The sequence below is a fragment of the Arachis ipaensis genome, chromosome B3 (genome assembly GCF_059453495.1).
Source record: "Arachis ipaensis isolate K30076 ecotype BB chromosome B3, ASM5945349v1, whole genome shotgun sequence".
Lineage (NCBI taxonomy): Eukaryota > Viridiplantae > Streptophyta > Magnoliopsida > Fabales > Fabaceae > Arachis > Arachis ipaensis.
The window spans coordinates 34984403-34996984 of NC_142438.1; positions in this window are offsets into that span (position 1 = coordinate 34984403).

The following is a 12582-nucleotide window of genomic DNA, read 5'->3' on the forward strand; positions in this document are numbered from 1 at the left end:
TCCAACTTTTAACTCCGCCTATGTTACACTTGCGGTACATAGCCGGTCCCAAGCCCGGATAAAGGAGGAGGGTTGTGTTAGGTCTTCGGCAACCAACATAAAAATATAGCCGAACCCCCATGACATGAATCAAAGACATTATTGCGCTAAAGCTAGGTCATTGCCCGGAAGCAACGCGCCGTATGGCTCGAGTACGGTGTCAAAGCAAGAGCCGCTGCATCGGTGCCCGGATGTAGTGTTAAATGAGCAAGGGTTCTCGCATTTTCGTGAACAGACGAGGGTAAATAAGCTAGTTCACAAAGTAAAAGGTAAAGGTCGAAGCGACAGAAGGTTGAGATTTGGAACATGGAACATAGGCACTCTAACAGGAAAGTCCATGGAGGTGGTGGACACCATGACAAGGAGGAAGATTAACATTATGTGTCTACAAGAAACGAAATGGGTTGGTGCAAAGGCTAGGGAGTTTGATACTTCTGGTTTCAAACTTTGGTATACAGGAAAGGTGAAGAATAGGAATGGGGTTGGAATAATTGTGGATAAGCAGTGGAAGAAGGACGTAATGGATGTCAAGAGGGTGGGAGATCGGATCATCTCTATCAAACTTGTGGTGGAGGGAGGTGCTTTCCATGTGATTAGCGCCTATGCACCGCAAGTGAGTTCGGACGAACAACACAAGATAAGGTTTTGGGAGGATCTAGAGAGTTTGGTTCAAGGCATACCTTTGGGAGATAAGATCTTCTTAGGAGGAGATTTAAATGGCCATGTTGGGAGAGAAGTGACTGGATATGCGAGTATTCACGGAGGCCATGGTTTCGGGTGATCAATGCCGAGGGTAAAACTATTTTGGACTTTTCCTCAACCTTTGATCTTCTCATCGTAAATACATGTTTTAAAAAGAGAGACGAACATCTTATAACCTATAAGAGTGGCATGACAAGCTCTCAAATTGACTTCTTCTTGCTGAGGAAAGTCGACTGGAAATTTTGCATTAACTGTAAAATTATCCCGGGAGAGAGTTTGACAACACAACATAGGGTGCTCGTCATGGATTTTCGCGTTGAGCAAAAGTTGAGGAAAAGACATCATACGAAGAATCCAAGGACGAGGTGGTGGCGGATGAAAGGTGAGGAACAAAGAAGCTTCCTAAGACGGATAGGAGAAGAGGCAAAGTGGGATGGGAATGGAAGCGCGGAAGAGATGTGGAGGGAGATGGCAGAAGTTATTAAAAGAACAGCAAAAGAAAGTTTTGGTGAATCTAAAGGAATAGGACCAAGAGATAAGGAGTCCTGGTGGTGGAATGCGAGTATACAAGAAAAGATAAAGATAAAAAGGGAATGCTTTAAAGAGTGGTCTTTATGCCGCAATGCAGATAACTGGGAAAAATATAAGGCGGCTAAGAAAGAGACAAAAGTGGCTGTAAGTGAAGCAAAAACAAGAGCATATGAGGGTCTCTACCAGACTTTGGGCACGAAAGAAGGAGAAAAAGGTATATATAGAATCGCAAAGAGCCGGGAAAGAAGAACGAGAGATTTGGATCAGGTTAAGTGCATAAAGGATAAGGATGGAGAGGTGTTGGCTCAAGAGGAGAAGATTAATGAAAGGTGGAAGAGCTACTTCTACGAGTTATTTAATGAGGGACAGAAGACTCTTCCGAGCCTTGGTCGATTATGTACAAGGGAAGAAGATCAAAACTTTGGCTACTATCGAAGGATTCGAGACTTCGAAGTAAAAGAGGCTCTAAAGAAGATGAAAAATGGCAGGGCAGTAGGACCTGATAATATCCCGATTGAGGTTTGGAAGGGTCTTGGAGAAAAAGGCATCAACTGGTTAACCAAGCTTTTTAATGAGATTTTAAGGTCAAAGAAGATGCCTGATGAGTGGAGAAAGAGTACCTTGGTACCTATCTACAAGAATAAGGGGGATATACAAAGTTGCGGAAACTATAGAGGGATTAAGCTTATGAGTCATACTATGAAGTTATGGGAAAGGGTGATAGAACGGAGGTTGAGAAAAGAGACACAAGTAACAGAGAACCAATTTGGATTTATGCCAGGAAGATCTACCACGGAAGCGATATACCTATTAAGAAGGATGATGGAGAGGTATCGTAGTAATAAAAGGGATCTACATATGGTGTTTATTGATTTGGAAAAAGCGTATGATAGGGTACCAAGGGAGGTCTTATGGAAGGTTTTAGAAAAGAGGAGAGTAAGGATCGCATATATTCGGGCAATTAAAGACATGTATGATGGGGCCACAACTAGTGTGAAGACTCAAGGTGGTGTGACGGAGGAATTCCCTATTGGTATAGGATTACACCAGGGATCATCCTTAAGTCCATACCTTTTCACATTAGTCTTGGAAGTACTCACAGAGCACATCCAAGAGCCTGTGCCATGGTGCATGTTGTTTGCCGATGATATCGTCCTTATGGGAGAGTCAAGGGAAGACCTAAATAAGAAGTTAGAGTTATGGAGAGAAGCTTTAGAAGTGTATGGTCTGCGCATAAGCCGTAGCAAGACGGAATATATGGAATGTAAGTTCAGTCTGAGAAGGGAAAACCCCAATATAGAGGTGAAGATTGGAGAAAACATCCTAAGAAAAGTTAAAAGTTTTAAGTATCTTGGGTGTATCATACAGGATAATGGAGAGATTGAACAGGATGTAAATCATAGGATCCAAGCAGGTTGGTCAAAATGGCGGAGTGCATCTGGTTTTATATGCGATAAAAAAGTGCCTTTAAAACTTAAAGGTAAATTCTATCGCACCGCCATAAGACCGGCTATGTTGTATGGTACGGAGTGTTGGGCGGCTAAAGGGGAGCACGAACATAAGCTGAGTGTGGCAGAGATGAAGATGTTGAGATGGATGAGTGGTCATACGCGATTGGATAAAATAAGGAATGAAGATATAAGGGAGAGAGTTGGAGTAGCACCCATTGTGGAAAAGATGGTTGAATCGCGTCTCAGGTGGTTTGGACATGTGAGAAGAAGACCGATAGAACATTCAGTCAGGAGGGTGGATGAGATGGAAGATGGACAAAGGACGAAAGGCAGAGGAAGACCTAAGAAGACTATCCATGGGGTGGTCAAACGAGATCTACATGTAAACGGTCTCTCTGTAGACATGATACATGACAGAGCACAATGGCGTCGTTTGATTCATGTAGCTGACCCCACTTAGTGGGACAAAGCTTTGTTGTTGTTGTTGTTCAAAGTTCCAACTTTTATTGTGAGATCTTTGGTGCTACCTATAATGCAAGCAGCTCAAGCAGCAGCTATTGATGAAGTCTCTTGAATTTTCACCCCAGGTTTCTATTCTCATAATTCATCTCTAAATCTGTGTAAAATTCTATGCTTTTTCATTTTTAAATTTATCACTTGATCTTGAGATGTGTGTGTATTTTGATTGAATTAAAGTTAAGCCGTTACGGGGTTTCTCAATTTGAGCTTATTCTGTGCCTACTTAAGCCTAGGTTTTTATTTGTTTCATGAATTATGCATGATTGGAATGTAGTTTTGATTTGATTGTTGTTCATATGCCTTTTAATTGTACCTGCTTTTGGAGGTCCTTGAATTTGAGATGAGTTCTAGCTGACAATGCAGTTTGTGAAGAATTTTGGAAGATGTTAATTTTCTTCTTTACTTTATTAAATTGTATCTTCTTGTTTTTTGCTCTATAAATCAGCACTAAGGAATTTATTGATTTTGTTCATGTGAGTTTCGACATTGATGGTTGATTCAACTTCCGAATCCAGATCCTTTCTGTGAAACAAGTTGATTTCTGAAAACAATTTGAGAATCATCATTCTTCAATTATTCTTCATGAATTTGTGTTGGCATGCTATCTCTTGAAGTTCTTGCATTTTAGTTATTGCATTTGTTGTTATATTATCTGTGGTGCTTTGGCATATTATGCCAAATTGTTGGGACTGAATTGCTTGAAATTGTCCCTGTTACTTGCAGATCAACCGCTGTTCAAACAAAGAAGTTTCAGATAATAAACCAAGTGAGAAACGTCCTGATATTTCACTTCAAGTTCTACCTAGACCTGTAGGGTTCGGCAGTGGAAGGGATTTAGACCATTCTCAAAGTTTCTCCAAAGGGATATCATCATCAAGAGGTTTTTGCGGGCATTGAACTTGAAAAGAAAAGCCAATGTAACAGATGGCGAAAGAAGCTGCCTCCATAATTCAGACTCGAAGACATCTGCAGACAGTTCTAATATGGATTCCATATCTGACGCTGCATGGAAAAGATGCATTTCTCTTCTGTTACTCCTGCATCAATTCGGTTTCAACACCTGTGTGGTTGATTAATGATGACATTTATTACAAGATACTTTTGTAGGATATAATATTTTAGTTTTTCGTAATTTATTAATAGTAAACTCTAAGTGGTCTCATGCATATTTTAATATGGGTATGCTTAATTTAGTTTGAGATGTATGAATACTCAAAATTATGATCATCCCAATATTTTTTGTTTATTATAAATATATTTTGTTAGTTTAAGGATAATTTTTATTATTTGAAGATTATTTTATAGTATTATTATGCATTTATTTTTATTTTATAATATTTGACTAATTTAATTAAAAATACAGAATTATATATATATATTCCTAAAATATTAGGTTTAAAAAAAGATTATTAGTATATATATATATATATATATATATATAGAGACAAATTTTTTTTAAAAAAAGGGAGGGACCTAAGGTTACAGTTATATAGAGTAGCTATATGTATATAATGTTATGTTTTTAAAGTGATGCCGTAGCAAAGAAAAAGTGTAGTCTATTCTTTTGAATTCTGGTAACTATTAGTGTTGAAAAACATAGTCTTTGGTCCTGAAGAGCATCACTTGAAAAGCGCACCTTATTCTCAAACGCCAAAAGCGTAGCCTTTGGTACAGAAAGGCGTAGCCTTTGAGAATAGGCAACGACCAAATATGCATCCCTCACTAAAGCATCTCCAAAGCCTAAAAAGCGTAGCCTTAGCCTAAGACATCATTTTTTTTTGCTACACTTTTCAAGTGTACTTGAATGGATGATTTTCTTGTAGTATTTCTATTTATTATTTTTTATATATAGTCAGTTTCGGTAAACAATTTAATTAAATTCTTTTGAAAAAAGAATTTAAAACATAAGAACTTATATTAAAAGCAACTTATAAATAAATTATTTTATATTTGAATTTTTATCTTAGAAGTACTTGTTTTAAAGTTTTTTTAATAAATAAGAGAGATAAATTAGATTTTGAGACGTAGAAAAATAAAATTTTTTTATTTCTTCAAAAGCTCTTAAATATATTTTAAAAACTTTACCAAACTATTGTAAAATAAATAAATAAATAAGGAAGAGGTAATATAAAATAAGGAAGTATAATTAGATAACAAAATTCACCACAATTACTATATCAATATAATAGAGATGATTAATATATTTACTAATATTATATATAAAGAATAAGAGAGAGAGGAGTATTTAAAATACTTGTAAAACAAAGAAAGAGAGAGAATAAAAGAGAGAGAACGTTGTTATTATTATTGTATCAAAAGCCTCAGCATATGCTCCTATTTATACATGTGCAAGGCTCCACTTTTTTAAATGTTGGAAAACATGCACCGTTTATTTCTTTAATGTTTGTACTTCCCAATAGTACTTGAATAGAAGAATAGATAATGCTGAGTAGACACTGAATGGACATCCATATTATAACACTCCCCCTTGGATGTCCATTTAGGATTATTGCCTCGTTAAAACCTTACTAAAGAAAAATCCAATGGGAAAAAACCTTAGTGAAGGAAAAAGAGTACAATATCCTTTAGTGATAGGGACTGCCTCATTAAAAACCTTGTCAAGAAAAACCCAATGGGAACAAACCTAACCAAGGGAAAAAGAGTACAGTCTCCCCCTCTTGCCGACATCATTTAATATCTCGAAATCGGCGCATCCCAATATGATGTACCAATCTTTCAAAAGAAGATTTTGGGAGTGACTTTATAAACAAATCTGCCAGATTGTCACATGAGCGGATCTGTTGGACATCACTTGTCCCTTGATTCTGAAGATCATGAGTGAAGAAGAATTTGGGAGAAATATGCTTTGTTCTATCACCTTTAATGTATCCACCTTTAAGTTGAGCAATGCATGCTATATTATCTTCAAACAGGATAGTTGGAGCTATCTTCTGATCAATCAGTCCACATGATGATAGAATATATTGGATCACACTCCTCAGCCAAAAACACTCGCGACTAGCTTCATGTATCGCTAGTATTTCAGCATGATTAGAGGATGTTGCAGCAATCGTCTGTTTCGTGGACCTCCATGATATAGCTGTACCACCATGTGTGAACAGGTATCCTGTTTGAGATCTCCCTTTGTGCGGATTAAACAAGTATCCAATATCAGCATAGCCAACTAACTGTGACTTGGATTCATATGGATAAAACAATCCCATATCAACCGTTCCATGAAGATATCGAAAGATTTGTTTGATTCCACTCCAATGTCTTCCTGTTGGAGAGGAACTATACCTTGCTAGTAAATTCACCACGAATGAAATGTCAGGTCGCGTATTATTAGCAAGATACATTAATGCTCCAATGGCACTAAGATATGGTACTTTAGGACCAAGGATATCTTCATTTTCTTCTTTAGGACGGAATTGATCCTTCTCCACATCCAATGATCTTACTATCATTGGGGTACTTAATGGATGTGATTTATCCATATAAAATCTTTTCAAGATCTTTTCTATGTATGTTGTTTGATGAATAAAGATCCTGTTCCGAGGGTTACCTGAAACTGTAGGTCGATCTCGGACGAGATCTTTTGTACTAGTCAGAGCTGTGGAGTCCGACTTGTTGGACTTGGTGACGGTGCTGATTCCTTCGTCCCCGGAGGGTGGGGGATACCTCCAAGGGACTCCGATGCTTAAGTTAGCAAGGGTATTAAACAGGTATTGAGTAGAATCAGAGTATGAGTTATACCTGGGTGCTCCAGTGTATTTATAATGGCGTAGAGTGACCTTCTTAGATAAGATAAGTTAGTTATCTTATCTTATCTTTATCTTATCTTCAAGTGAGGTCATCTTATCTTCAAGGGAACCGCCCTTCTCTCTGTAGGCTTGGGCTGCCTTGGGATTTGGAGCGTGTTCCTCTATTTGGGCCCTTTACTGGGCTTTCCTGGTGACTTGGCCGAGCTCTCTGAGAAGAGGTCAGGTTATCCTGGCTTGAAGAGGTCGGTCGCTTTGTCGGTAGAACATCCCGGGTCGGACAGCTCAACCTAGGGTATGAACAGTGCCATTGCTCGAGCTCGGTCTTTATTAAGAGGTTGAGTTCTTAGTTTTTAGGACTTTGAACCTTCTCAGGTGAAGCCGAACTCGAGCATTTTGTCAATTTTTATCTTTGTAGAGTCCCTTTTTTGAATGCGGAACGTTTCACTTCCTCTGAGAGCGCGCGCTTTTGTATTAGCGTCCTAGCCTTGGGAATGGGCAAGGGTTTTAATGCCCTCATTAATTGGTTTTTGATGCTCCGTTTCTCTTGGCTTTATTTTGAATTTGTTCTCAAGAAACGGTTTTCTCTTTTTCGTAACTTCCCTCTTTTTTCATTCTTCTGTTTCACCCGAAGCTTGTCTTTTCATTTTTTCGACGCTGTGTTTTGTGCTTTTGCTCGAGGGAAGATTTATTTGCTTCTGCTTCCGTCTTTCTCCAAAGCTCTTTCTCCTTTCTTCAGGTTGGTTTTGCTTTCTCTTCACCATTTATTTTTGCTGTTTTGTATTTGATTCTTTTATGACGCTCTAATTTTGTACGTTGAAAGGCTTGAACCTTTTCTTTTTTACTGTGCTTGGTTTATTTGCTGTGATGCCTGTTTTCTGGTCTTTTTTCGTCCTTATGTATGCTTTGGGTAATTTTTTTCTGGTTTGGGCTTCTTTTTAGGGCTTCATATGTTGTTGTTGATTTCCATACTGCTGTTTTGAAAAGGTTGCTCCTTTGATAACTTTGTCTGCTCCGTTGATGATTTTGTCTTAGTCGATGGTTTTTCTTTGATAGAGACGATGATTTTTTATGACTTTTCTTTGACTTTCACCTTTTTCTTCTCGGGACGTTGTTTGTTTGAAGAGAGTTTATCTTTTGTAGATTTTTTCTGAGACTTTCCTCTGTCATTGCCTCCAAAGTATGCCCCTGGACCTCGTTGTGCGTCTTGGGGTTTTCATTTACTGTTTGCGTGCTTAAGGTCACGTTGTCTGAGTTGCTTCCATATTGCATGATTTTGTTTTTGGGTTAGTAATCCGTTTTCTTTTGTTTGTAGGATTAGTTGGCCATGTCATCTCGCAAAAATATTGTCGAGGCGTCCTCTAAGGTTCCTGAGGGGATATCCGACTGGTTGGACTCCCTTGTGTTGCTATGTGTATCTCTAGCTAATTCGGAGTTCTGTGCGAAGCTTAGAAAACACCATCGGATATGTAGTAGTGAGAATCAAGAACGCAACTATGAGCTAGTGGCACCCGATTCTGATGACAGGGTCTGCTTTCCTATTCCGACCCAGGGGGAGCATCCTTTCTTTTATGCATATGATTTCTTCTTTAGCCAGATGAATATTACCCTTTCTTTTACTTCCTTTGAGACCGACCTGTTGTGGTCTTGTAATGTAGCCCCATCTCAGCTTCGTCTGAATTCTTGGGGTTTTGTTAAGATTTTTCAGCTGGTTTGCCATGAATTCGGCGTTACGCCCTCTTTAACTCTTTTCCTGTATCTGTTTGTGTTGACCAAGCTTGGAACTACCAAAAAGAAAGCTTCTTGGATTTCTTTTAGGTCGGCCCAGGGACATAAGGTTTTTTCCATGTATGATGAGTCTTTTCGGGATTTTAAGAATTACTTTTTCAAGATCCGAGCTGTTGAAGGAGCTCGTCCTTTCTTTTTGGATGAGAATGGCGAGCCTCGATTTCCTTTAGAATGGCAGAGGAGTGTTGTTGTATCTAGGTATACCTGGGAGATGTTAGATGAGGTTGAGCAGGCTTTTGTTGCTGCTTTGGAGGATATTTGGGGGGAACCTCCCCATCTTGAAACCAAGAAATTTCTGGGTGATCCATCCTTGATCCGCACCGTGCTGGGTATTATAAACTGTGTCCCCATTTGTTTTGCTTTCTGTTTTCTTTTCTGGCTTGTAAGTTGTTGTATATATTTTTTTTATTTTTCAGAGATGTCGAAGAATAATGACTCGCTGAAGGCCTTTAAGAAGGCGAAGAAGGCTACCACGGCTCAGAACGTCCCGGCCAAGGTGGTCGGAGAAGGGTCCTCCCAGGTTTTGTCGAAGTCGTCTGTCCCGAGCTCTCCTGGTCCGAGGAGGATGATCCCTACTCCCCAGGTTCGTTTGGTCGATCCATTGCAAACTTTTGTTGGTACCTCCGCCCCTCCTCCGAAAAGACCTCAGACTGTCGAGCCTTTTAACCTTGGTGCTCCTGACTTTGATGTTGTTGGGTTTGTAGACCAACAGATTGCTCCCTATGGTGTCATGCCCACTGACGATGTATCCACTCTTCGTCATTTAGACTTCATTACTCGAAGTGGTATTACACTGGCACACATGGGAGCGGCTTTATACCGGACTTCTCAAGATCTTCCTATCCATACTACCAAGGCCTTTATGGAGGAGGCAAAATCAGAGTTTGACCGGATTAAGGGTTTGAAGGAGGAGCTTGAGGTGAAAGTGGCCGAGCTGGAAAAGGAGCTGAAGGGGGAAAAGGCTCAGGCTGTGGGTCTGGCGGCTGCTGTGCAATTGGCCAAGGATACGGCGTTAAAACATAAGGATAGCTATGTTACTACTTATAGAGAGATGATGGAGCTCAAGGGTAGTTTGGAATCTGTCCGGGCTGATTATACCGAACTTCAAAGTCATCTTATAGGCAGTGTTACTGCTGCTTATGAGAATCTGAAGGAGCAAGTTCGAGTTCTTGCGCCAGATCTCGATCTTTCCCTTTTTAGTCTGGACAACATCGTTATGGATGGTAAGATTGTCCATGATGATCCTGATGATGATGATGATGATCGTTCTTCACTGCCCGCTACCAAGACTTCTGTTGCGCCGACTTCTCTGACTTCCACTGCTGAGATCAATCACCCAGAGAGGGAACCGGATTGTCAAATCTTGAACCGGGATGATGGGACGGTGGATGCGGTGCCTCTTCAGACTCGTCCTCCTTCACCCCGAGTTGATGCTGCTGAGAAGCCTTCGGATGTTAACTGAATTTTATTCTTGCTCGTTGTAGATTGCCCGGCTTGTGGGCTTTTAAAACTTTTTGTGAATGATGTTTTGACACTTTTCTAGTTGCTAGTTTAGCAACTTTATTTTGATAAACAAAGTAGTTTCCAGGCTTTGTGGGCTGAACTTAGTGGCCTCTGAAGCTGGCTATTATTATAACTTTTGTTTTCATATCATATCTGTCTGCGCTTGCCTTGGTACCTTCATAGGCTTTGAGAGTGTTAGGACTTTGTCTGACATGATCGGCTTGATTCCTTTGCTTGACGCTACTTCCAACAATTTGAACTTTGTTCAGGTCTTCGTTAGGAATTATAATGCTGAGATTGCCGATTTCTTCAACTCAGTTTTTTGTCCAAGTTGTTTGTTTGTAACCTTTTTGGACCTCCTTTAGGTCTTTTTCAGCCTTATTATGTCGGATCCTCCTAAGTTATTTTGTAATCCTCTTTCTTGGACCTTGTTTAGATCTCTTTCAGGGATTACTTTTATTACTTATGTACTTTGGGCCGACTTCGTCATGTTGGATCCTGTCGAGTTACTTGGTAATCCTCTTTCTTGGACCTTGTTCAGGTCTCTTTTAGGGATTACCTTTGTAGCTTTATATTTTTGGGCCGACTTCGTCATGTCGGGCCCTGTCGAGTTACTTGGTAATCCTCTTTCTTGAACCTTGTTCAGGTCTCTTTCAGGGATTACCTTTGTAACTTTTTACTTTGGGCCGACTTCGTCATGTCGGGTCCTATCGAGTTACTTGGTAATCCTCTTTCTTGGACTTGTTCAGGTCTCTTTCAGGGATTACCTTTGTAACTTTTTACTTTGGGCCGACTTCGTCATGTCGGGCCCTGTCGAGTTACTTGGTAATCCTCTTTCTTGGACCTTGTTCAGGTCTCTTTCAGGGATTACCTTTGTAACTTTTTCGTAGGAGTCCGACTTCCTCATGTCGGGCTCTTCTAAGTTATAGTAATCCTCTTTTATAGGGTTGGCCAGACCTTTTTCCAGGGTTTTACTTATAACTTCGGTTATTGTGGCTAGTCCGACTTTTCATGTCGGCCAGTCTTTAAGTTATTTTATAGCAATCCATTTTATTAGGACCTCGTCAGGTCCTTTCTATGGACCACTTTCTATAACTTCTTGCTTTATTCCATTTTCATCTTTGCCGATTTTGTAGATTTTGGGTTTTAACCCTCGTTTGGTCGACCTTTTAATGAATTTCATCTTTGGTCTTTATCGTGATCGCGCAGTGAATTTGATTTTCACTTTCTGTCGATCTGTAGCTTTATAATCGGGCGATGAATGTTTCGGAATAATGCGGCTTGAGCGTTTGTAGAAAATCTGAACAGATTTTATTAAAAGAAGATGCAAATATATATACATGCGGGGGTTAATTTCCTAAGTCGGGTGATTTGTAGGTCTTGGCTTGGCGCCTTATTAAAAAACCTTTTCAGGAAAAAGAGTGTGCCTTGTCCAAGGTCCTTTATCATCCCTAGCTATAGTACCTTCTTAGGTTGCAGGCGTGCCATGACCTAGGAAGCTCTCGCCCGTCGAGTTCGGAAAGCCTGTAGTAGCCCTTTCCCAACACTTCTATGACACGGTAGGGTCCTTTCCAGTTTGGTGCCAGCTTTCCTTCTCCAGGTCGAGTCGTTCCGATGTGATTTTGGATTAGGATGAGGTCATCCTCAGCAAAGGTCCGCTGTATTACCTTTCGATTGTATCTGGAGGCCATCCGTCATTTCAACGCCTCTTCCCTTATCCGAGCTCTTTCTCGGATTTCCAGAAGTAGGTCGAGCTCTTTCCTTTGAAGTTGGGAGTTGGCTTTTTCGCTATAGTGGATCACTCTGGGTGATCCTTCTTCGATCTCCACTGGGATCATTGCCTCCATTCCGTAAGCTAATCGGAAAGGTGACTCCTTTGTAGTGGAATGTGGAGTCGTCCGATATGCCCATAGGACTTGCGGGAGTTCTTCAGCCCAGGCTCCCTTTGCATCTTGTAATCTCCGTTTTAACCCGGCTAATATGACTTTGTTGGCAGCTTCGGCTTGCCCATTGGCTTGGGGGTGTTCGACAGAGGTGAATTGTTGTTTTATATTCAAGTCGCCCGCTAGCTTTCTGAAGCCTGCATCTGTGAACTGGGTACCATTGTCCGTAGTGATGGAGTCTGGAACTCCAAACCTTGTGATGATGTTTCTATATAGAAACTTTTGACTTCTTTGAGTAGTGGCGTTAACTAGGGGTTCTGCCTCAATCCATTTTGTGAAGTAGTCTATTCCTACTATGAGGAATTCGACTTGTCCCGATCCTTGAGGAAATGGTCCGAGAAGATC